This window comes from Pinus tabuliformis, chromosome 5_1, assembly GCF_031772625.1.
Source record: "Pinus tabuliformis cultivar Carrire ecotype Pingquan chromosome 5_1, CPIR1, whole genome shotgun sequence".
NCBI lineage: Eukaryota > Viridiplantae > Streptophyta > Pinopsida > Pinales > Pinaceae > Pinus > Pinus tabuliformis.
The window spans coordinates 581,560,185-581,587,873 of record NC_142305.1 but is presented as its reverse complement, the minus strand read 5'-3'; positions in this window follow the sequence as shown (position 1 = coordinate 581,587,873).

Below are 27,689 nucleotides of genomic sequence, written 5' to 3'. Positions count from 1 at the left end.
ATTATCCATAGTATCTTGTCCTCCTATCTAAAAAATCACGCAAATTTGTTCAAACCCCTACCTACATGGTGCAGACCAAAACACGAGCCCTCGATCAAAACTTAGGGATGGCCCACGCTGGAGTTTAGGGGCGCGGATGAGGTTGAGGTGGAATGGGACCAGGAAGGGGCCACAGACAACTGATTTGTTACAATTGCGGAGGGCCAAGGAATTATGCCCGCGATTGTACAAACCCGCTGAGAGCATCATGTTTATATTGTACCCAATTTGATCATGAGATGGAGGACTGCCCTACATTGATAGAAAGGTTGCACAATAAAGGATTACTCCACCCTTCCCCGACTCAGAACCTACAAATGATGAGGTCTGAGCCGCGCAAAGAGGACCCAAATGTAAACATCGTTCTTCGAAGTGGTATCACAACAGTAGATGAAAAAGGTAAGCATCCAGAAGAAAGTGCATGGGTTCTCAAGTCTCCTACAAAGGAGCCTAAACTTGATTTGGAGCGTGTGAAGGAGACATTCATGGAAGCTAACAAGAGATTCACAAAGGCCTCTACTTCAAGTAGTAAAGATCAACGAGAACCGGGGATGGACCCTTCAATGCTCACTACCTTTTTGGAGACATGTATGAAGTTGCTACGCGACAGCAAGGCTATGAAAGGACTACAAGAACTTATCACTAGGTGCGCTTGGTTAGGAGAACCGTGCGTAGTCTGGAAGCTCAGAAAGCACAAATCACAAATAGGAAGGGAAATGAGTTTGATTGCGTAGTGATATCTTTAGACCCTACGGAAGGAATGCACTACACAGAACTAGTGCGCAATGATCATAGTGATGATGACCTCGACTGTATCTATAGGATAGCTGGGTGAGAGCAGGATTAGGTGAATCCAACAGTGGATGGTAGGATTTCGTCGGAGCGTGAAAGCTCCTACACTTCAGATTCAGACGAAGAAATAGAACAATGGTAGAACCAGTCACACGAGGTAACCATGCTCAATTGAAACATGATGGTAAGATGACTGTGTTATGTGACAACAGAGGTAAGGGATCTACCTATATATGAGAGGTTGACATGAGTGGATTACTTCCTAAAAAAATTTGAAAGTCAAGTGCCAGAACAACAATGGTTTGATGCTCTAAAATGGGAATTGTGCGCTACACCCGTGAGATGGTGGGGTACACATCAGAGAAGCTTCAGGGACTGGTGCGAATGTAGAAGGTGTTAGCGCTTGAATTTGGCCTCAGGCTGAAAAAGACAAAATCCAAGGCAACATCAAACCACTTAGCCTCGTAGCTAGCCCTACGGGGATAGGAGAGGACTCTCTTCGGGTCTATCTCGGCAAATGGTCTTCAAAGGGCTGAGATGACCTAATAAAGAACACTGATTTTAGGCTAGTAAACTGATGGGTAAAGTTTGATTTTAAATTTTTTGGGTTTTGTTGGAAATCTGAGCACGACAATTTTGGGTTCCGGGATGAGACACAGTTTTTGCAGAGGTCTTTTTGGGGCAAGGTAGGAGATTTTCTTGATGCCTTTGAAATAATTGAATGGATGGATATGACCGATGAGGAGTTAAGGAGAGCAAGAAACCATCGTGAGTTCTCCTTAAACAGATGAAAACATTGATATTAAGAAAACTTAAAGGCAGAGCATAGAAACCATGAATTCTACCTTAACACTTCATTTACTTAATTTGAAGAAGAGAATAGTAAGAAAATGATACACATAAGAAAATTACAAGTACATGATAGAAACACACCATCAACACAGGTAACCACAGGAATCCCAAATAGTGCTGCAAAACCCTGGTCTTTCCTTTGCCAAAATTGCAGAGATACAAAGTATAAAACAGTCTAAGCTTATCCCTCAAGAGTCCAACCATGAAAATGACTAAGAAAATACAGAATATAGGCAAGTCAACCTCTTCCCTTGACTCTAGGGGTCGAGCTCATCATCCTAGGAGTTGTTTCAACCAATTCTAAACTTAGCACTACAATCTAGGCAATCAAAACAACTTGCCTCTATAAGCTAGGAAACCAATTCATTCATTATTTTTTTGCCATTTTATGAATGAACCTTCTAGAATAGGTAAAAAAGTGTCATGTCAACATAAAATTACATCAATTACATCAAGGAGGGTGAAAAATCCCACCAAAAGTCAAAACTAGTCAAATGCTGCGTTTTCTTGAGCTGAAGATGAAAAATTGAGAAAATGTCCTGATGCATAGCGCGCCATTTCTCAACGCGTAGCGCGCCTTTGAGCCCACTTTTGGGGCACTTCCCGGCATCCAAATGAGGCTCAAGTTGGCTTGTTGGAAAGGTATAGATGTCTACTCTCCCACCCAAGTAAAATTTCTCAATTTGGTGCCCATTTCCCCTCCAAAAATGTAATCTCCCAAGACTGCTTCCTGTGTGTCCAAAAAGTGGCAGAAGGTCATTTTTTGCTTTTTTTTGACCTTTTGGGGGCCCAAAACTCAATGAAATGTCTTGGAAGTGGCTAAGAAAGTGTAATTTGTCATGAAAAATCCAAAAATGCAGATTTTTTGTGAAATGGACCTCCCCAACTTAATGGTAGCGCACGGCGCGCTACGCGTTGAGCCAAAACCTTGATGCGTAGCGCGCCTGAGCCCTACGCGTAGCGCGACTTTCAGATGCTTTTGGGAGGCCTTCCCGGTGTCCAAATTGGGCGCAAGATAGCTCGTTGGAAAGGTATTTAGGTCTAGTTTTCAAGCCAACTAAAATTTTTAAATTTGGAGTTAAGTTTCCTTGTCAAAATTTAAATATCCCATGACTGGTCAAAATGTGCCAAATGAGGCTGCCTCAAGGCATAGTGCTGTTGCAGTCAACTTTTGAATGCCTTACTCAATTCCAAATTGAGCTCATGATATCTCATTAGAAAGATATTTGTGTCTAGTTAGCATTTCACTCATCAAGAAAGTCATTTTTCCAACCAAGCTAGGAGAAAACTTGATTTTCCCAAGGTCATTTCAGAGGTGCATTCAATTCTCCTGAGGCAACGATATTTTTGACATTTCTCTAAAACCATGACACCTGTGTAAAAAGGGAAGGAGGTGTTTCTTCCTTGGCATGTTTTTGACAAAAATTTCTCTCAGTTTTCCAAAATTCATCTTTTATTTCTCTGAAACATCTTTTCAGTGAAACTTATCCCGATGTGTGGAACAAGGAATTTTGTGGAAATGAAGCGAAATGAAGGGGATGAGGGGCTTCTAAATTCTTTGGGAAATTTTTGGAAGTAGGGAGGGATGTTAGGAAGTAGGAGAAAGTGGAATCTTTGAGATCGAGTGAGGGGAAAGGGTCAAAAAGGGCAAAACACAGGCCCAACCTAGAAAATTGCCACGTTGTAGCTAGAAACTAGGGTTTGTGGAAAAATGAGGAATTTGGGGAATCTCAGTGATGGAAAGTGTTTAATAAGGTAAATTAATGATAGTGGAAGGTGTATGAACATCTGGATACAATGTTTGCTAATGATTTGACCATCCAAGAGAAATTAGCTTTTAAAACCCTAGGAGAGGGAAATGACCTTGCCTAGGTGCAACTGAAGCATGAACAAGGTGTAAAATGACTCATTAGACATTGACATGATAATGAAAACCCTATGAATGATGATAGACTCAACTGAATAGTGACATAGACTGACATTTGGGAAACTTTGAAAAGAGTGAAAACAAACCCTAGACCTAATGCCTAGTGACCAAATTTTGCTTGAAGACTCTTTGAAATGACAAAATTTGACCTTCACACTCTGAGACTACTCTGTAAGATCATATTTTATCACTGGAGGAAGGCTGGAAAGACTGACACTAACATTGGCTCCAATGGGGATGGTAGCTCCTTGGAGGTGCCAAGAACCTCAGACCTCTGGGAGAGCAAACCAGTGCTTTCAACCATTGGGTGATGGAGTCATTATTTTGGCAAACGACACAAGACTTTGACTCATTTATTGACTGAAACCTGACTCAAGCTGACACAATTATGAAACCAACATGACTGAAAACTGACTCATAAATGACTCATGACTGACTTAACGAAAACAAGAACTTACAAAGCTTATTGAAGGGCAGCAGTCCATCAAGATTTGAAATCATGATGACAACCACCTGTGTTTCTTACAAGACAATATACCATCAGACTATATCAAAATGCCAATGCAACCAATCAAGCAGATGCCTTCTTGATTTATCCTCCTGATCAGATATTCTGGTCAACAATGAATACTGGTAACTAGGCATCCAAAAACATAGCTGACCATAATCTCCTTCACCACTGAATATTGCAATGATCACCTTCACTGCTGATTGCAACAGATCTGCCATTGGATCCTGAAAAACATGAAGTCTTGCCATTGCCACATCCTCCTGAAAGAACAAGGTATCCGTTATTTCAAATTCTGGTCTACCTTCATCACGTGCTTCGGTAAAAATATGCTCATGAGCTTCAAAAAACTCTGAACAAATGGATGAATAGATCTCTTCTTGGAAAAACATTTCAGCACATGAAACATATGAAGATGAATCTGAATGGAAATCCTGAATGTTTTGATCTTCTGTGGTGCGAATGTGTTGTAGGTCATTCTTAAACAAAAAACAATCTTCAAGATTATCAAACATGACATCCTTATCATCTTTGTGAAAGAAAAAATTATCGTTTTGCTGGTCTACAAAACTGATTATAAGATAGTCATCTTTTTCAAAAGAGGAAGAAGTTTCACCAACACTTTCCTGACTATGTGTGCATTGCAAATCTACTGTAGCTTGGGCTGTAACAAGACCTCTCAAAAGTAGATCTATCTCATCTTCAGACAAAGGAGACAATGTTTTTTGTCTTCTTCTGCTTAAACAATAATTATCTTCATATGACAGGGCATTCAAACTATCATTTATTACTGAGTTATTGAAAGGAGATTTATCACTTACTTGCACAAAGATATCATTCTATTTTTTATGAACATCTGAATCCAAAACTATGTCTATGATCTCAACAACAAAATTCTCCTTTTCAGGATTCAGCACAAGGTATTCTTGGTCATCATGATCTGAATGTTGACCTGAAATAGCTGACTTGACTGCATCACATTCTGAAATTGAATCTTGACTACCCTGCACGCTGTCTTCTTCTGTGGGCAGATCTGAAACGACACTTTCTCTTTCATTATTTTCAGCCATATGACCATCTTCAGCCTGCTGATCTTGATTCTGCTGCAAAATGTCCTGATCATCTGGACAAGTATCCTCTAAGTTTTCTTTATGCTGCTGAAATGGATTCTCATACAGGGCTTCCATGATCTCTTCATCCATGAAATTATCATCTTCATAAAACTTCTCAAGGCTTTCAATAAAATTATAAGCATGCTTGCAACAGTCTTGAACTAAATTTAATGATGGATAAGAGTCCTTATATCTTTCAATGAACATAGCATGAAAATCCTTTAAACAGTAAATACAGGCCAGCAGAAAATTTTCATACCAGGATTGGGCTTCACCTTCCCGAGTGGCCAGGAATATCTTCATCAAGAAATATTCAGGAAAATCCACCTTCAACTTGCGAATATGCATATGAAATCTAACCAGATGTAGAGCAGCGTCCTTCCTACCATCATCTTTAAATGTAGGCAAATTCCTTGACCAATCTACCTTCGAAATTTTATTTGGAAAACCAAGGATGTGATCTCGGCCCATGGGAGTGTATCTTCTTGCAAGCCGATCCATCTTGAAAAGCTCAAAGCTACTAATCTTCCTGCAGTGAAGTCACCATGAAACACTGATCTCTAGATTTTTCAGTGAAGGAGTCGCCAGTGAATGATTTCAGCCTTGTCAGTGTCTGATCGTTGTCCACCATCAACAATCAGATTTGAACTTGATACATGTACTAGGGTAATTAACAAGTTAGATGTCACGTTTACAAGCTAGACCGGAGATTGACTGAAGCAGCGTTTATCTACTTCCGCTAATGCAAAGCGAAAGCGTTTCGAAGGCTACCTTGCATAACTTCAGGCTCCGTCTGGAGCTTATAAAACAGACACATCAACCCACAAACAAGTTTGTTCTCCCCAATATGGTCGCCAATATGTTAGCGCTTTAATTTGGCCTCAGGCTGAAAAAGACAAAATCCAAGGCAACATCAAACCACTTAGCCTCGTAGCTAGCCCTACGGGGACAGGAGAAGGCTCTCTCCGGGTCTATCTCGGCAAAAGGTCTTCAAAGGGCTGAGATGACCTAATAAAGAACACTGATTTTAGGCTAGTAAACTGATGGGGAAAGTTTGATTTTAAATTTTTAGGGTTTTGTTGGAAATCTGAGCACGACAATTTTGCGTGCGGGGATGAGACACAGTTTTTGCAGAGGTCTTTTTGGGGCAAGGTAGGAGATTGTCTTGATGCCTTTGAAATAATTTAATGGATGAATATGACTGGTGAGGAGTTAAGGAGAGCAAGAAACCATCGAGAGTTCTCCTTAAACAGATGAAAACATTGATATTAAGCAAACTTAAAGGCAGAGCATAGAAACCATGAATTCTACCTTAACACTTCATTTACTTAATTTGCAGAAGAGAATAGTAAGAAAATGATACACATAACAAACTTACAAGTACATGAGAGAAACACACCATCAACAGAAGTAACCATAGGAATCCCAAATAGTGCTGCAAAACCTTGGTCTTTCCTTTGCCAAAATTGCAGAGATACAAAGTATAAAAGAGTCTAAGCTTATCCCTCAAGAGTCCAACCATGAAAATGACTAAGAAAATACATAATATAGGTAAGCCAACCTCTTCCCTTGCCTCTAGTGGTCGAGCTCATCATCCTAGGAGCTGTTTCAACCAATTCTAAACTGAGCACTACAATCTAGGCAATCAAAACAACTTGCCTCTATAAGCTAGGAAACCAATTCATTCATTAATTTTTTGCCATTTTATGAATGAATCTTCTAGAATAGGTAAAAAAGTGTCATGTCAACATAAAATTACATCAATTACATCAAGGAGGGTGAAAAATCCCACCAAAAGTCAAAACTGGTCAAATGCTGCATTTTCTTGAGCTGAAGATGAAAAATTGAGAAAATGTCCTGATGCGTAGCGCGTCATTTCGCAACGCGTAGTGCACCTTTGAGCGCACCTTTGGGGCACTTCCCGGCATCCAAATGAGGCTCAAGTGGGCTTGTTGGAAAGTTCTGGATGTCTACGCTCCATCCAAAGTAGAATTTCTCAATTTGGTGCCCATTTGCCCCTCCAAAAATGCAATATCCCAAGACTTCTTCCTGTGTGTCCAAAAAGTGGCAGAAGGTCATTTTTTGCTTGTTTTTTGACCTTTTGGAGGCCCAAACCTCAATGAAATGTCTTGGAAGTGGCTGAGAAAGTGTAATTTATCATGAAACATCCAAAAATGCAGATTTTTTGTGAAATGGACCTCCCCAACTTAAGGGTAGTGCGCGGCGCACTACGCGTTGAGCCAAAACCCTGATGCGTAACGCGCCTGAGCCCTACGCGTAGTCCAAATTTCAGATGCTTTTTGGAGGCCTTCCCGGTGTCCAAATTGGGCGCAAGATAGATCGTTGGAAAGGGATTTGATTCTACTTCCAACCCAACTGGAATTTTTCAATTTGGAGTTCATTTTCCCTGTCAAAAATCAAATCTCCCAAGATTGGTCAAAATGTGCCAAATGAGGCTGCCTCAAGGTAGAGTGCTGTTGCAGTCAACTTTTGAATGCCTTCCGCAACTCCAAATTGAGCTCATGATAGCTCATTGGAAAGATAATTGTGTCTAGTAATCACTTGACTCATCAGGAAGGTCATTTAGCTAACCAAGCTAGGAGACAACTTGATTTTGCCAAGGTCACTACATAGGTGCATTCGATTCTCCTGAGGCAACGGTATTTTTGACATTTCTCTAAAACCATGACACCTGTGTAAAAAGTGAAGGACATTTTTCTTCCTTGGCATGTTTTGGACAAAAACACCACTCATTTTTCCAAAATTCATCTTTTATTTCTCTGAAACATCTTTTGAGTGAAACTTATCCCGATGTGTGAAACAAGGAATTTTGTGGAAATGAAGGGGATGAGGGGCTTGTAAATTCTTGGGGAAATTTTGGAAAGTAGGTAGGGATGTTAGGAAGTAGGGGAAAGTGGAATCTCGGAGATCGAGTGAGGGGAAAGGGTCCAAAGGGGAAAAACATAGGCCCAACCTAGAAAATTGCCAGGTTGTAGCTAGAAACTAGGGTTTGTGGAAAAATGAGGAATTTGGGGAATCTCAGTGATGGAAAGTGTTTAATAAGGTACATTAATGATAGGGGAAGGTGTATGAACATCTGGATACAATTTTTGCTAATGATTTGACCATCCAAGAGAAATTACCTTTCAAAACCCTAGGAGAGGGAAATGACCTTGCCTAGGCGCAACTGAAGCATGAACAAGGTGTAAAATGACTCATTAGACATTGACATGATAATGAAAACCCTATGAATGATGATAGGCTCAGCCGAATAGTAACATAGACTGACATTTGGGCAACTTTGAAAAGAGTGAAAACAAACCCTAGACCTAATGCCTAGTGACCAAATTTTGCTTGAAGACTCTTTGAAATGACAAAATTTGACCTTGACACTCTGAGACTACTCTGTAAGAGCATATTTGATCACTGGAGGAAGGCTGGAAAGACTGGCACTAACAGAAGGATGATGTGCCTATGATTTTAAAATACTCAGATGAGGATGGAAACCAGGTATGATGGGTGAAACAGCCTACGAGGTCACCTTTCTAGATGGGTACAAGCGTATGGTAGACAGCCCGCAGGAACGCACACCACTCTCATAATAGGAAACAGGGATGAAGCGTGCCAAATATTATCCACAGGGAAGCCTTTGGTAAGGTGTGCGAAGTGCTAAATAGGGTCCACCATCTGAAACGCATTGAATGGGACCTCTATGTACCAGTGGTTCAATGGGCCTATAGGACCACATGCAAAACCCTGACCGCGAGAGTAGTTTTGAAGCCAAAGTATGAAACGGGGGCTGAAATCCCTGTGGAGCATGTGAAACTGAGTCTGTGCATAACAACACCCATAGATACGATGATTTGCGTAGATCGGAATGAAGAAATCACATAGCTACATGAAGCATAACATATAAGACCTTAGGAAGAAATTCAATGGGGAATCTTTAGACTTCGCGAACTTGAAAAAGATCGGGTATGGCTAAGGGAGGAAAGCTCTTTAATGGACGTAGGGGTCAAGAAGTTGGAAAAAGAAATAAAGGAAGCATTTCTCATAAATATAGCAAGGATGGCAAGGCAAGGTCCATACGATCATACTAACAAATTGGTAGACTATTGCCGAGAGTTGGTTAGTTTGCTGCCGTGGGTGGGACTACATATCGCCAAATGGAATGACCAGGATAGCGCATAGAAAAGAGTAGAGTGTGGGATGCTGATCACCACAATGAAAGATAAGGATTCTCCATGAATCATGCTAGAGGATGAGATGGAGCCCCGTAAGGGTGGTGTGACCACCTGACTAGCCATAGGAAGGATAGTCTTAGCACTCCAGGCAGTTGAAAGGGAGCGCGGGAATATAAAATATTCTACCTGGGAGCTGCAAGATATTGGAAATGAGCACAGAATCAGAATGTCACAAGGCTTGTGACTACAAATGGAGGGCTGTGTTGCCACATGGGTTGGCTGGGAAGTGACTATTGTTGTCACTATTCATGATGGGATGTCCAATTTGAGGGTAAATGGAGCCGACGGTAGGCATTTAAGGCGGGAGTTAGGGGCAAGATTTTGGAAAATATGCCACCAAGAAAGCATTGATGGTCTGAAATTGGGGGAACAGTTGAATTCAAATTTGAAAGATGCTATAAAACTCAAAGGGCTAGCCATCAAACAACACTTGGTCATTTGAGAATTGAGCATTTGAGCAGAGAATAGAGTGTTCAGAGTCGAGCGATAATTGAGCCCCTAAGTTCGCAAGAGTCAAAATACAGTCTAGAGATGATGAAGGCCACTAAGGATGATTTGAAATTGAAGAAGTAACCGTCGACGAGGCCGCGCAGACGCAAATGGTGGGGGATGTCCCAAAAGGTGCCAGGGTGTTGACAAAAATCCCCAAATCACTACAAGCACCACGGCCCAAGAAAGATAAACATGTAATGGTTCCAGTACACATGTCTCCGAGGAATCCGCGACACAACAAACTATCCATGGAAGAGAAGGGGAAAGCAGTCACAATAGAAACTAACAAGGAAGAAGAAGATGTGCAGGCCATGCTTGTTGTAGTAGAGGAAGAAGAAGACATGGAGGAGGATATCCAACTTTTGCGCTCTACAACAAAACTCTCAGCGTATGTCCCTCTATAGAAAGGGAAAACCAAAGTGCTGAAGCACCTGGAAAAAACAAAAATCTCACTTGAGACCCCGCTCCTCCTTGATGGCATTGTATTTAAGGGCACACACCTAGGCTGCATTCCAACCATGAAATTCAAATATTGGGACCTCGCTGACAGTGAGAAGTTCCCACACCTAGAGACTAGGAACTTAATGAAGTAGAACACTGAGGGGGCAATGATAATGTTAGAGTTGTGAAAATGGTTGCGCGGTGTGGGAAAGTTTGAGTTGTTGTACTTGTTATGGATACCACATTTCCACTGTGCGCCCATCACTATTTTTGTCATCAGGCAGCTACTCTACCTGGTGCATGATTGGTATCTATGGCTAGAAGATCCTATTCCCATCATGATAGACCTCATTCACCATGTCTCTTGGCTCCCCTGTAAGGGAAAGGACCCCGCGACAATAGCCGAAAAACGTAGTGATTTGGCTCTTGTAGAAGCCATGAGGGCAAAGTATAAGCTGGAGAAGAAGGGGAGGGGCTACGCTATCTCCAACATCAAGGAGAAGTGGGTTCACATAGCAACTCAACTCCTGGCTGGTAAAATTATTAGAAAATGTTGTACCGATGAGGTACCACCGCCGCTGGTCGCACTAGCTGAGAAGTGTGTGTAGGGGGTCCAGTTCAAATAGGCTGAATTCCTCAGCGAGGAATTTTTAATAAATTGTCATGAAGCCCAGGAGTAGGGTAAGACCTTATACTATGTGTGGTTGCTCTTATTCATATTGCTGGTAGCGGGAGAACTATCAGAGGACAGTCAGTTCCCCGACATTCAAAGACAGTTACCAAAGGCCACAAAGTAAGCTTCACTCTGGGCCACCAAGGACATGAAACGGATTCGTGACACAAAAATTTCTTGGGTGCTCATGGAGGCGAGCATCCAGATGTGGATCAATAGGAGGTCATGCCTATCACTGATCGTGCACAATAGTCTATAGAGTTTTGCAGACTTCAAAGCTGGTATGCACAGCACATCTATATCAGGGCATGAAAGGATCCAATGAAGTAGTGGACGAAGCTATCATTCGTAGCCACTAATGATCCGATTTTTATTGTATTGGAAACATGGCCTCTAGAAAAGCATGCTCCAGACTTGGCAGAACTGGAGAAGGTGGAAAATCAGATGAAAAAGGACGATGCTAAGTTATGTGTCACTCAGTTGGTAGAGAAAAGGCGAAACAAAAAAGTAGTAGCTAAGGTAAGGGAAATGTGCAAAGTAGCACAGAAGGCCACAGAGCATAAGAAGGCCACATAAGCACCAACATCAATGTAGGTAGCAGAGGCAGCAACATCACAAGTAGATGAGGGCCAAACAACATCCTCAAGGTAGGAGGTAGAAGAAATAGAAACAATAGAAGGGTGCACGGACCCAGGAGCCGCGTCCACACAGTTAAAGTGGCCCTGCATTGCAGAGAGATTTGGCCTAAGGAAGAAGGTGAAGGCTTTGAAGTTGGCCATTGACCCAATCACCTTAACCGAAGGTGATCTCCATGACATCAACAATAAGGTTCACGATGTCACAAGTGAAGCACTTTTGGAATTCATGCAAGAGCATAAAACTGTGTTGGGGGCCTTCAGGACATAGCTACAGGAGTTACAGGTGTGGCCCCCTCAAGAAGACACCCTGTCCACACACTTTGCAGCAGGAACTTCAGCAGTAGAACAAATGTTGCATGCAAGGATGGTAAACACAATAGTATTGCCAGAGGGAGCACTAGTATTGTCCAATGCGATGGCTTGGATGTCAGTTAGCATGATGAAAGACCCTGGCCTTAACCTAGCTTCCCTTCCCAAGGAAACGATATATCATTTACAGGATGGGATAACAGCAAAGCTGCAGGCCAGGGAGAGCCACACGATCCAAGTTCTTAGCGAGTAGAAAATAAACATAGAACAACTCCACTTGTAGTGCGATGAGTTGGTTTCACAAAATCAAAATTTTGTGCACATGGTAGATGATGCTTTCCAACCCATCCTGAAGCTAGCCGTTGCAGTAGATCTACTAGTAGAAGTGCAGATCCATAGTTTGGCAAGTGGAGTCCATGACGCGAGAGAGGAGATGACAAAGGTTCAGCCGGAGTTGAATCTTTAGATCATTGAGTTGTGGTTGAAGGCACAACCTTCCACTACCCTAGAAGTCAAAGAATAGTGCACTAGCACTATTGCCTTAGGGATCTAAGAAATTGGAGGTGTAGTGCATGACTGTCACGACTTTGCAGGAGGACCCCAAGATTCAGTGGCTAAAGACAAAGGCACGCAAACTCTAGCAGCAGTACGACAACAACAGAGGAACTACGTAGACAGTAGTCCTCACTCAATGGCTTGTGAGGATGCAGCAAGCCAGGGAATTAAAGGAGCAGGTGGATGCGGTGCGCCATAAGGAAACAGTTCTCAAAGTGCATGTTCAACCATGGATTGACTAGGCCTTAACAATCACGACGGATATTGAAGGGAAGCTTGTGCACATTCAAGGGATGCACGCATAGATGCAAGAAATCACATCAGCCATGGAGGTCTTAAAACAGAGGATGCAGCACTTTCAGGAAGTAGCAGCTTAATGTGCTCCAGACATCAACACCATACGAGAATAGTTGGAGGGACTCTGAGCCAATATCGCTGCACTGACAGAGTGACTCAAGGGAGAGTCATGATGTTTTCATTAGGGGCTTGTTCGGAATGGAATCACCCCACATCATGTTTTGGGGCTGAAAGCCCAGTGTCAGGTGGATAAATCGTTCTTCCAGACAAGACCAATCTCCCTAGTATCTAATGATATCTAGTGACAAGAAAAGCAAACAAATTTTATCTTTCTCTAAATATGCAATTTATAAATAAAATCCAAGAGATGTTTCAGGCCCTACCTCAAGTCCAGTGCTAGTTTGTGGAAGCCACTCTCCGTTTGTCCAAATGAGCTCCATTTTAAATAATTTACAAACACAAATAGGCACACATATCAAATAACACCTGCATAGCCAATATAATAAACCATATTTATCATGATGATCAAGGAATTCATGAAATAAACCATAGAAGACAATTTATTGAGAAAAATGAATCTGATTGTATTAAATTTAAACAAAGAAGAACTTTACAACCTTGGTGCCTTGATGTTGTACAAGCTCCTCCCGGGGTCTAGCAAGAATCTCCTCTACTTTGACAAGTTTCGCTCTCTTCCCAAAGAAGCCAAAAGGTATGTAATCTCTCCTCTCAAGTTCAATTAGGAAGTCTAAATTCCAACAGAATTTACCCTCAAAAATATTCAGCTTCCAACCTCCCTAGAAACCAGCCTAATGCCTCAATTTATAGTGCAGAGGAAGGAAGTTACCATCTCCACCTTCAAAGGGATAGAGTCCTCCTTCAAAGGGATAAGCTCCTCTCATCAAGGGGTTAGCTCCTTTAGTTATGGGATGCATGAACCACCTAGGAGCGAACTTGCCACCTCAAGATTCCTTCTAGAAGCATCCAGAATTAATCCAAAGTGAGTTTTTAATAATAAACTTGCGCCTTTTTGACATTTACAGGGGTCCACACCCACTCCTTTAGAGACAGAGCATACAGGTCCGTAGGGAACATGACCAAGGGGTGCGGGACCGCAGGTAATGGTAAGAGAAAGTGTGCAACCAGAGTTTTATAGATTTTCAAGGGTTTTCTCTCCTTTTTAAGGCTTTGACTTGAAGAGCTGAGGTTTGAGACTTGCATAGGAGGACAATATGAGTGGTGATTGTTGTGGGGGAAAGTATCCAACTCGGAATGACCCTAACCCACTCTAAGGGTGACAGTTCCTTAGCAACAGCTGAAAGAAAAGCTATCTAAAGTTTCTTCTTTATGACATGCAAGAGATAAAAGGGAGAGATCCACTTACCGATGTCTTGCGCAAATGGTCGATCCTATCTCCTTTGTTTGCCACTTGCTCCCAGCTCCAAGTCTTTTCACGGGCCCAGCTACACGAGATCCTACAAATAAGACAAGAAAAGGAAACTACAAGAGGCATGCATACATAAATGATTCAAGGATTAGCATAAATCAAAGACGCAAGTAAGACAATTCATCATTGAAACACATGCGAATAGAAGAACCTCAAATGCTTTATTAATATATGGAAGTAAGGTTCAGGCGGTGATACAACCATGCGAGGTCCAATCCAGCATCACCTTCCCGACGGAGAGAAATCTCTTCTTCACCTCCCTCAAGCAATCACCTAATACTCTCAACTGCAAACCAACAACGATTCTTTGCACTGAATTCCCTCCTTCCAGATCCCATGGGATGAGATCCTTATATAGAGTTTTGGAGTGAAGATAAGCCAGCTTGATGTGTGACTTGTTGTCCTCTTCAACTCCAGTTGTTCTTCAGTCCTTCACTCAGAGTTTCTACCTTCCACTTGGAGTTTTAGAAGCTCTTAACTCATCACTAGGCGAATCTTATGATCAAGTGTCTTTTCGGAAGCTTCCTGGACACTGGCACTTTGAGAAAAATATTCCTCCACATGTCCAAGTACACCCAACGCAGGTAGCCTTTGTTCTACCTGCTATGCAACACAGGTAGCCTTTGTTGTACCTGCTATGTAGCGCAGATGCCTAGTGGAGCAGCTGCAATGATCCAAAACTGACCCGTTTTTGAGTGTTTTCAGTGGAGAACTGAACTGTAGTGCTGTGGTTTGCTGACCTTGTTCCTCTAAGGGTAAGAACAACTTGTTTAGGGACTTTGGATCCCTTAGATTATTGACATTTCATGCTCTATGTTGTAAGGCACAAAAATGTCTATAACAGTTGCCCCCTAAAGTATGAGGTCGTTTATCGGGTGAAATGCTTTATTAGGAGGATCGGAAGTTCATTCAATCGTCGGGAGGTGACCTGTAACAAAATACAATACAATACATTTTCTTTTCATACTTTCTTTTCATGATCTAGCTGAGGCGGGCATTTCCCATGCTCAGCTTTATAAATACATTTGCTGTACATAAACAGACGATCGTCTGATAAGAGACGGATAATTCTCTGCTTTTAATTATCATCCTTTTAGTAGGATGATCATCTACTGCACATGCCTATGTTTTTATCTCTTGAATATATATCGCAGCCCGGATGGATGAAACTAGATCCGGGGTCTTCAAACTTGTCTGATCTTCACATTAGTACAAGTCGATCCATCTGAGAATTTCTTGAAGTCGAACATGGAAAGACATCGCTTGATTACCAGTCAATAATGTAAACTGTTAACAAGCGCGAGAGGAATCACCTATAATGATGATGACCCTCAAGGTACTGCAGCACAATTCACGTGGTGTGAATATAGGATCTGACGTCGAACACCACGCAAAGTCTCCTGGTCGAAGGTCATTAATGTATACCTATCACCGGGAGTGAGAAACTTGCCATTGAGGCATGAAAGCTTCAAAGTACTGAGGGGGTGTTCCTAGATCAACTTCTTGGATAATGAGCTGATGTCGACAAGAAGTGATCCGTCAAAGGAGGGCCTTAATGAATCCCACATCAGTGACACGGAACGGAGCTAGTGATGATTGGTGAAAACGATCTGTGAAATATGATTCAGGGTGGCGGTCATGGAAGGATGAAAGATGATGTACGGTAGTGGATGGGACCCGGTTGACACTTTCTGAATGACATCTCTTGAACATATAACGACACTGATGAGACGGATCGGTAGCATTACCCCATGTATGGATGGTATGGTGAGACCATGTTGAAGGGACCGGTGAATGATAATAACCCAACCCGATATTTACGGAGGCAAAAGTGTCATGTTCAAGAGCGACTTGCTACCATTAAGCTTTGAGGTTCTTCCCAATTTTTCCCCAGTCATTTCTGACCAGTACCTCTTTATTTTTGTCAAGATTGAGGAGGATAACATATGCTTGATCTATAACCTGCCCTTCAGGCAAGCCCATCGCTATGTTTTTAATGAGCCTAGCGATAGGGAAACTCATTCTTGTCTAAAGACAAGTTTGTCGCTATCTAATATTTTTAACGAGCCCAGCGACAAAGACAACTCGGTTCTTTTCATTTTTAGAGAGTCTGAAAAGTGTACATAAAGTAGACTCCAGGGGTCCTTTTTCGTCATCTAATCCCTTAAGTCCGAAAAAGTATAAAACAATACAGAAGGGATGAATGTTCGATATCTTTATCGAGCCGAACTAGACAAGCGCTCGATCTTTTTGTGCAATAATCCCTCAGGTCCAAAAAGATTAAAATCTAGAGGAGGGATAGCTCTTCCGGTCCTTTTAACGAGCTGGAAGGCCAAAACTCGGCAAACTTTTCATATTTTACGAGTCAGTGAAAAGAGCTCAAAGAAGACTCGTCTTTTGAGGAACGAGTGATAAACAGGTATAGCAGCAGATTCCAGGTACAGGTTGGAATTTTCCAATCACGACAGTATTACAAGGATGGCTAGGTGAAATCACTCTTTGTAGCTGTTCCTCAAAATGGGTAAACAATCAAGTGGATGTGAATGATCGGCCAAATGACAAGTGGAGGTGACGGTGCACAAACACGACCAAGGCTTTTATGGCTGATGAATTTACGGTCTCAAATGGTTATTTACCGGTTCATTTTTTCTGAATGAGCTTGAACACTGGGGGGAAGCATGCTCACAAGCTTACGTTTATTTTTTAACGAGCATGAATTTCCGCATTAAAACTGCTCGGATCTTGCGTTTATTTTTTAACGAGCATGAACTTTGCCAAAACTGCTCGTTTTTACCAGTCATAAAGTAGGAAGGTCTCATGGAAGATTCCTATTTTTTAAAGAGCTTTCATCTCCCTATGCATTGCTCCATATCCTCTTTTTGTGCAAGCAAGGTATCGACTTATCTACGGGTTAGTGGGTTAGTTCTACCTAAAACTAAAAGTCGCCTATGCTTGCCTTCCAAGAGGTTTGCATGCCCCCAGGTGTAAGTCTAATTTCAAGGTTACCGCTCAATTTGTAGGTAAAACAAAATGTTCTACCGGGAGAGGCCTACCTCTTTCTGGTTACCCAAAGAATGGTTTTATTTGCTGCCGCAAATGAAACTCTTTCTTTGGCGATGTCTATCGTTAGGTTACACAAAGATCGTTACAATCTGTTGCAGCAAATAGCATCTCTTTCTTTGGGGGCTGCCCCTACTTATCCTTTAAAACATTTGTTTTAATGGGTGAGGCTGGCCTTTTACCCAAAGACGGTACCTACTTGCTGCCGCAAATGGATCCCCTTCTTTGATGGAGCCTACCTATCTAGACAAAGGTGAATGACTTTTGTCAAACAAGTAACCTTGATAGAAGAATCCTATTCTAGAACAACCCCACTCCTAACAGCCCCTTCTGAGATTCCCAGTCTCTCTTTGTCTTCTTGTCCTTCTTCTCCACGAAGATGGCTCAGAGGAAGATTCTCAAAGATGAAGGAGGGGACGGGGTACGGACTAGTCATATTCTTCCGCGGAAATTCTACTTTACACCCAAGGTTTTTTCTGCCTCCAGAGCAGACCAGGATGCATGCCCCTTGGGTTCCAGCCTTCCTTTCCCAAATCACTCGCCTTCATCAGGAAGAAGAACCGGAGGTAGAGACCCTTCTTGATCGAAAAGACCATTGAGGATAGGTATGTGGCTATTCGCGATGCGTGATCCCGGAAGTGAAAGTTGGTCTACGAGCTTGACCATTCTTCCTTCGTATGGAAAACACATTATTCGAAAGAGTGAGGAGACTATTTCTTCCATGCAATATATGTAGTCCCGTCCAAGGAGTAGGTTATAATCCAAGGGTCCTTGGATGACCATCAAATTTATCTTGACGGCCTTCCCTTTCAAGGTAATAGGCACATTAGGTAGAATCCCTAATGGTCGACTGGTTCCTCTGTCAAAACCCGAGAGATTTCTTGTCTCAGGCAAAAGTGCCGGGAAACCCAGTGCTTTCCAAGCAATAGAGGACAGAATACTCACAGATGCCTCTTCATCAATTATAGTTCCAGCCATCACCATTTGGTATATTTGGACTATAATTCTAAATGGTATACTGGTTGGTAACCGGGGTCTGCCTAGTTGGTTCCAATCAAAGGACACAACTAGGTTGCTTGGTGGTGGGACCGAATATACAGCCGGATATGATCCCGACGATGCTCCTTCCCGCGATAAAGGAGTGGGCGCATTGTCCAGATGCTCATCAGGATCGGTGTTGACGAAAAGAATATGGACGGTGTCATCCTTACTCTCTTCGGTGAGGGCGTCAACTGAAGATGAATCCTCAGTGACTGTGGTGTGTGAAGGTGAAACTTCTAAAGGGAGAACTGGGTCAACTGCCGTTTCGACCTTTGGACTTTCGTCCGATCCAGATTCAGTAGGTTCACTTTCAGCGACTGACACTTTAGTTGGCCCTATGAGCGGGGTAGCTGTATTTTCGACCAACGAAGGACTTGGCACGAGTTTTTGATATCCAGGAGGAAGTAGCACCGGTGCCACCAGTTGATCTTCCGAAACTCTCTTTGCTTCATCTAAAAAGGGACAATGGCGAAGGGTGTGATTTCCTTCACACAGTTCGCAGGGAGATCTCATTCCCCTTCGTCGTCTAGAACCTTCACTTTTGCTGGTCGACGGTAAGCATTCAACTTGGTTGTCAGAGGTTGACGCTTCCGAACTGTGCAAACGAGGGGACCAGTCCCTTAGTATCCGGGGAATACTGGGACAATCACTATGGAAGTGGTTCCCTCTACATATGACACATGGCGATTTCGGCCCGGTCCGTGCTGTGTGTGGGTTTTCGTTAGATACCTTCTACTTGCCCCCAGGCGCCTTTGGCTCCTTTCGCTTCTTTTCTTTCTTCTTCTTTTCCTTCTTCTTTTCTATGGGAGCTCTGCTTTCGGCGACTTGACCTTTCGAAGAAGAAGGATCGGAGGAAGGCGTATAAGAAGTGGAAGGCTGGAGGGTAGCTCTAGATGGGTCTAACTGTTGACTCGACTGTTCAGGAACCGTGGTGGTCTGAACTACAGCGGTTGAGAATAGCCAAACTGGCAGGCCAATCGTCAGTCCTGGAAGCGACAATGCGGCCATGTGGGGCGCACCAACTTCTCCCCAAGAGGAGAAAAGGCTAGGGGGCCCATCATGTGGAATCCCTTTGTTGGTGTGTTCCATGTTCTCAACTTTAAGATCAACGTAGGAATCAGGGGTAATTACGTTCCGTTTAAGATGAATTTTATATGACGACGCTTTTTTAAGACACAACTTGCTTTTTCACTTTTTAAGAGTCGAGAAAAAGCTAAAGATGACTCTAGTCTCCTTCGATGTATTAACGAGCCCGAAGTGACAAATGCTCGGATGGACTTTTTCAGTTATAGAGTTCGAAAAAGGCCAAAAGAAACTACTCTGGAGTTCTAGGCAAGGGTGTGCCAAACTTTTCGCGAAACCACAAAATACGTTTTACGGTACGAGTGGTCGATCTTCGTGAATGCTGTGTTCACTGTATCGCGATCAGTAGGGCGGCCGACACGGATTTCTATGGATAAAGGCTTTGTTCCTATAGGGGTCCCCCAATATACGTGACAGTACGCGGGGGCACAAGTCGGTATCAGTGCTATCGTCCCTCAGGAGGAATCACCCACCTTCGTAGAGATCGACAGTCACTATGTTTAACGACGCCGGTTCACGTCTCTACCTAGACCTCTACTTTGTTTCGTTATGTTTCAAAGCGTTGTTAGATAAATTCAGTTCTTTTTAGGTTGATCTTGCTTAGCAGTTTGCCTTTATGGATCACCACGTGATGTATGAGACAACTCCTAAATGCAGTCTAAGAATGATAAGCAAGCTTTTTCAATTCTTTCAACTTATGAAAACCTTAACTACTGAAGGAAAAGAAAGACATCATCTTTTCAAACAAATCATAGAGCACACACTGATGCACTTTTCCTAAATCGACATGCAAACTGTCAAAATGCACATGCACAATGCAAGTATTTCTTTTCTTCTTCCTTAATGTTGATGTATACAAAAAGAAAGTTGTTGTATGATTTCGAATTCGATTTCAAGCGTAAGCAAACAAGTTTTGTCCAATAATCAAAAGAACACCTTAAGATTCACTCGTTTCAACACAAGAAATACTGAAATTTGAACCATATAACGAAAGTAAATGCTCAAGCAGCTATGAACAACAATAAACTAGCTCTTAGAATCACAACGACACTTTCTCATAGGTCTAGATCCAAGAGGTCATAGCAAGACTAGTTCAATTTCGCTATGGGAAATAGTGAATGACAGCAAGAAATACAATAAGAACAATCACGGTTTCTTCATACCACTGAGGGGGAATGAAGGCAAAGAGAAGTGGTTTCAGCTGGGTATACAGGTTGACAACAGGCTGCAAAAACAATACTGAAAACTGAGCAACAGACAGTGGAGAATCCAAGTTGCACAAGGCAAAACTGGATCAGCGCAGGTGCTGCACTGTCAATCTGCGATGCAGCGCAGGTAGCCCCTTCGGGACCTGCGATGTCAGTGCAGGTAGCCTTTGTTGCAGCTGCACTGATGAGACAACTCTCGTCTCTCTTAGATTCCAGCTCACAGTTTGCTAAAAAATGAACGGTTTTTGGCCAAATCAGTTGCTATCAGTTAAGTATACTCTAGAGGATGATTAAAGGAAGATGAACACTATCACAAAGAGCTAAAAAGAGTCCATGTGGATCAGCTCTTCAAAACATAAACATGCCCAGCACTGGGCTAGAGTAGCTGCCCTCTACTTTGCATTCGAAGGACTCGCATGCAGTTCGATTCGGTACTCTTTTGTTTAAGAAATGAATAGCAAGAAACACAAGCTACCAACAAGACACGATCCCCAGCGGAGTTGCCAGTCTGTTGTGGGGGAAAGTATCCAACTCGGAATGACCCTAACCCACTCTAAGGGTGACAGTTCCTTAGCAACAGCTGAAAGCAAAGCTATCTAAAGTTTCTTCTTTATGACATGCAAGAGATAAAAGGGAGAGATCCACTTACCGATGTCTTGCGCAAATGGTCGATCCTATCTCCTTTGTTTTCCACTTCCTCCCAGCTCCAAGTCTTTTCACGGGCCTAGCTACACGAGATCCTGAAAATAAGACAAGAAAAGGAAACTACAAGAGGCATGCATACATAAATGATTCAAGGATTAGCATAAATCAAAGACGCAAGTAAGACAATTCATCATTGAAACACATGCGAATAGAAGAACCTCAAATGCTTTATTAATATATGGAAGTAAGGTTCAGGCGGTGATACAACCATGCGAGGTCCAATCCAGCATCACCTTCCCAACGGAGAGAAATCTCTTCTTCACCTCCCTCAAGCAATCACCCAATATTCTCAACTGCAAACCAACAGCGATTCTTTGCACTGAATTCCCTCCTTCCAGATCCCATGGGATGAGATCCTTATATAGAGTTTTGGAGTGAAGATAAGCCAGCTTTATGTGTGACTTGTTGTCCTCTTCAACTCTAGTTGTTCTTCAGTCCTTCACTCAGAGTTTCTGCCTTCCACTTGGAGTTTTGGAAGCTCTTAACTCATCACTAGGCGAATCTTATGATCAAGTGTCTTTTTGGAAGCTTCCTGGACACTAGCACTTTGAGAAAAAGATTCCTCCACATGTCCAAGTACGCCCAACACAGGTAGCCTTTGTTCTACCTGCTATGCAACGCAGGTAGCCTTTGTTGTACCTGCTATGCAGCGCAGATGCCTAGTGGAGCAACTGCAATGATCCAAAACTGACCTGCTTTTGAGTGTTTTTCAGTGGAGAACTGAACTGTAGTGCTGTGGTTTGCTGACCTTGTTCCTCTAAGGGTAAGAACAACTTGTTTAGGGACTTTGGATCCCTTAGATTATTGGCATTTCATGCTCTATGTTGTAAGGCACAAAAATGTCTATAACAGTGATAGACTCACACTGACTAAAAAAGTCATGGTGACAATATTTTGTGTAACAGATTACCCCCTTAAGTGCGAAGTCTGTAGTAGATGAGGATTTCATTTATCATCTAAGAAGAGTGAAGTACTTTATCATTTCAAGGATCATCTTTTGGAGAGCTTGGTTGGAACCTGTAAAAACATTCAATATAAAATATATATATATATATGAGATCATATCATCGCTAAGGTAGGCATTCCCATACTCAAATCAAAACTGACTAGAAAACTAACTAAACTGCTCTGATATAGGAATGATCTTGAAATACATCACACGTATAGACAAATGTAGACATAGTATGGGCGCAACCATCTGTTTATGAATAGTCCACTGTATAATGAATAAAAAATTCCTCGTAGCCTGGATGGTAGAAACTAGATCCAGGGTCTTGACTTCTACTTCCTGGTGGGCTTCAGTATTGTAGCAATAATGCTACAAATCCTCGAGCTTCCTTCTTTAATTTTATCAACCAGGTAGTTCGTAACAAACTTGGAAGCGACGGTGTTGTATGCACAAGTACTAGCTCTTGCCGCAGCTATCACTTGGTCAGCTGGCACAAGTCCGCTAGGGGCTCGAGCCAACTTCTATGAGCTCTTAGAAGAAGCTTTTTAACTGATGGATGAAAGCTAACTCAAAGGAATCTAATCTACTTGCAGAAAGGAACTAAAAGCCAACAAGAAACGCAAACCCTAGCAAACCCTAATTCTACCAGCTAGTCCTACTGATGCAGAGATGCGAATGGAAACTACTAAAAGAGATGCCATTACTTCTACGAAGGTAAGATGCATGTGTCTAGACTACTTCTACCTGAAGAAAACATCTTTTTTTATTTTTGAATAAGTTACTTATAATTATCATGCATGTGCTTTTAACTGGCTTCTTACTGTGCAAAGGCGGATCATGGGGGAGAAATGCTTGGAAGAGGTAGGGAAGGTTCAGAGAGGGTCTAAGGAGTTCCTAACATCCTTCCAGTGAGTTTCACAGAGTTTGGCTGCCAAGAGACCGCGTTTATGAGCTTCTACATGAAGTCTGCAGGGGTTCTACAGGATGTTTTAGAATTTCTACAACATGTTCAGCAATTCCTACAGGATGTTCTACGATTGGGTTTTGGATGATGGGTGAGTGGAAGAGGCTGCATGGATGGATAGGGAGGTAGGAGAGGGATTTGTAATGACTTAGTGACAGAGGGATGAGATGATGAGGGGGTGTGTAAAGCTAGTTTTTCTGAAAGAGGGCAGAGGGAATGGAAGGCCAAAAAGGTAGGATGACGTGGGCAGTAGAGTAGTTGTGAAATAGGGGTCTAATTTGGAGATGAGAAGTTGGTATGGATGAGGCTTAGAAGGATGAGAGAGTGAGGGGGTAGCACTGCACAGTGTAAACTGAACCAAATCATCCACGTCCTGCACATAACCAAAATATTACTAACCTATCCTAACTGTTTAATGAAACCAATGAACAAAAATGTTATTTCTAAAGAGAATCATGTATTGTACTGAAGCAAAGAAACATTCCAAGAGGTCTGAGTGCATGGATAACTTCTACAAATGAAAATGTTCCACCAAAGATTGCATGAGTATGCAAACTAATGTTTTTTGGTGGGTAGCACTGTCTGCAATTCCAACCCCTAGAAAGAGGTGAAAATGAGAGTGCAGGCAACCCTTTTCTGGAACTTTTATCAATTTTAATTTCTTTACTCTATTCTAAACATCTGGAGAAACTCTATCTTCTAACAATGACCTACTTAACCATACCACAAAATCTAACTCAACAAACTGCGTTTCAAATGCATGTAAAGAAAACCATAATGCTGAAAGAAAAGATATCAATACAAAGGAAGGAGGCCTTAGGCACTCAGGTTGGGCCCAACCCCGAGAGCTATGGCTCCTTTAAAAACTCAGAACTGAGATCAAATCTGACTGCTTCCCATTAAAAAATAATAATCATAAGTCAAAGGGTCTGCCAATGATGGCTACAAAAGAGAAAAAACAGAGTTGGCAGCTCGTAGTGCAGAATGTGCAACAGTTTTCCAAAAGTCCTTTCCGAAGGCTAAAGCCTTATCATTTATACATCACAAGGCCTCAAGCTGGCCTCCTAAATCTATGGGACTTGGCTGACCAAACTGGGAGTGAACAGCTACTTCCTCAAAATCCGTTTGGTTGCCTTCTAGATCCGGTTGTGGTGGCTGCTGGAGCTTGGAGTTGGGGGTGAAGATCCTGAGGAAGGCCATTTAATGTCGTGGACAACCCTCCTACGAATCCTCAACCCCATCTTGGCTGTCTCCTAGCCCTTATCTACTCAGTTTTGCTCCAACATGTGTCAAAAAACCTGAAATGAGCATGTGTTAGCCACCTAGGAATAGTGACTGCCCTTATTCGTACAAATGACATAAACATACTAAAAAATGATGCATAAGTTATGAAAAATGAAGGGTTGAGCAATGGTAGTTAGGCCAAATGAGCCCAAAATGTTACCAAATATGGGGCTCATCATCACCCCCCAGCTAAAATGATTGCTCATCCCTGAGCAACTAATCCAACTCCTCGTCCTTCATTGCTTTCACCGCCACTCTCACATCCCAGGCTTTTGAAGTAGTATCCTCCTCACTGGCATGGAACCCAGCCTTCCTTTCCACCTCTTCCCACTGCTTATGCTCTTCTTTTTCTGTGCTGCCTTCCATCAATCCTAAAAGCAAAGGTGGGCTTAGCTTGAGGCCAATCCATCTGGCTTGGAGGTTCTGTATGGACTTCTTGTAGAGGGGAACCCGTGCTAGAGCTTCCCTCATTCGAGTTGGAGTGTGATATTCTCTGATTTTGAGGCTGTGGGACAATTTGTTCCATCGGCGGGTGCAAGCATGAACACAGTTGTCCCCTAATAGTCGCTCCATATCCTCGAAATGTGCTATAGCCTGAGCCTGCTGATCCATGTATTTCAATAAAGTTTGAGGGTTGGTGGCTAAGTGTTGGTGGGCCGATATCAATGCAGTGGGATCCCCTGGCTCTGCTCTAATCAGCAGTGGCTCATGTAACTCGGTTCATGACCTCTTTGACCTATGCTGCTCCCTTTTCTTCATGGTTCAACCATGAGGCAAATGCCATCAACTGCATATCTCCTACAACTGTGTTGGGATCCCATGAAGTCACATTAGGAAGTGCCAAATTATGGAGTTAGAACTCCGATAGTTTGGCCTTGTCCTCTGATGAACTGCTATTGCATAACTCTGTGAACTGCTGGGGGTCTTGGATTTGGGAGATGCCCCTCTGCGCCAATGCATTAATTTGAAATTGCAGCCACTGGTCCTGTAGGTATAAGCCATAAGATTTGGCGGGTTGTCTACATTATAGAGCATCCATGGCCCAACTGGCCATGCAGGCTAGTTGTGCCTCTTTTTGCTGCAACTGCTGTTTGAGAGCTTGTATCTCGATTTGTGCTTGCAGTTCCCTTTCCTGTAGATGCGAGGTTAGCTCCCCAAGACCAACTTGCAGTCCTTCTCTGCCTTGAGGTTCTGCTGTAGTGTCCCCTGATGATGTGCCCTTTTCTTTCTTTAGTTCCTGTAGCTGCAGTTTAAGTTTCTCATTCTCTTCCTGTAGGAATACCCGCTGGTAGTTTGCCACGTGTTTTGCCATAGCTAACTCTCTTCGTGCCTCCTTGAGTTGTTCCTCCAAGGGGCCTATATCTGCCACTCCTTTTGATTTAGCTATCTTCATCCATGTGTGGGTTCTCACTCTCTCTTCCTCCAACGCAAAGAAAAGCGGCACTGTGAATTTCTGTGGAATAATTTTTCCAGCTTCCAGAAAGTTATAATACGAGCTCAAGCTTGGCTGGGGACTCGGTTCCGGAATATGCTCTTCCTCTTCTTCCCTCAGTGGCTCTACTCTGTCTTCCCTAAGTGGTGATGTGGCTGCCTCTCCCTCCATTCTCTCTGTCTCCTTGAGCCGGGCCAATGTTTCCTGTAGAATGGCCTCAGCATCCTGTAGCGAGGTTTTTGAAGCCAACCTGTCTATTCTCTCCTGCCAAGCACTTGTCTTCGGGCTCGCCCACTCATAAGTGACTGATATTTTTGAGGGGGACCTCTCCCTTGGCGAGGTAGGGGTGTCTTCTATAGTAATTGGGCTGCTGGATGGAGGTTGGGGCCTGCCTGTTTTGATTCTCACACTTCTCCTCGCTTTGAAATACAGAGGGATCTCCCTCTTTCGTTTTTCCTTCGCCTTCGGAGGGGTACTAAGGGTGGCCAATATGGCTGCTGCCTCCCTTGCAAGGATTTCAGCTGTCTTCTCCTTTGGTTTTCCTTTCTTAGGACTTCCTGTAGAAGGCCCTGTAGCGGCTGATTTCTGGCTTCCTGTAGAAGCCGTTTTTGGTTTTCCTGTAGAAACAGGTGGCACTGTTTTAGCCTGTTTGGCTGAGGGTGCTTTGCCTTTTGACTTTCCTGAGGCTACTTTCGAGGTGCCTTCACTGACGTGGACTTGTTTAGTCCTTTCCACCCTACTGTGTAACCTTTTCTCCCTGGGTGTCAATGTGGATTTGTCATCCTCTTTTTCGGCAACCTGGTGTTTCTCTTGTTTCCCCTTTTGTTCTTTCTTCAGTGCTTTGACCATGGTTTCCTGGCCTTTCCCTTCCTTCTCTGTGTGTATTGGTTCCTTCTCCTCGCTGCTGGAGGAGGTGAGCTCCTCGGTCAACATTTTGATATCGCCATCCTTAGTCAAATTTCGAAAGGCTTCCCACAAGAGAGGGACGGTGTATGTGTGGAGTGCATCCTCCACGAGGAGCTTAATGAGCCCATGATGGGCTACTTGGTTTGGCGTGCCCTCTCGTAATTTGGTGGCACATTCAGTCATGGAATGCAGGAGGAAGTAAGGAATACTTAGCTTGTTTTCTGGAGGTAGGTCCATTTGGTGCCTCAGTTTTGTGAGCAGCCGAAAATGGTACCCATATACGATGCTGAATCGTCCTTCGCACGTGATATATTTCATAATTTGGAGGCTGACCTCACTCCAGAGCGGCTGTAGGATAGCTCTGCGAACCCCTTTCTTATCCTCTGAGAATTGATCCTCCGGAAGAAAGAACTCCTTTTTAGCCTTCTGGCCTAGTTTCCTCTCCTCCTTATCCCACGGTACCCCCATTGGGAGATCAGTGACTCTGCTGATGAACTGTGGGGTGAGTCTGAGATTCAAACATTGGAAATTGACAACGGCCAGTGTTTTTGATTTTGGCTTCAAAGCTCGCAGGAATTCCTCTGCCACCTCATCATCATAACCTTGAAGCTTGTCGCAGAACGACATCCATCGTGCACGAGAAAACAGTTCTACCACCTCAGGGTTTTCCCGTAGCTTCTTTGACTATGTCGGTTCCTTCCTAATGAATCCACTCAGCATGGTGAAAGCTT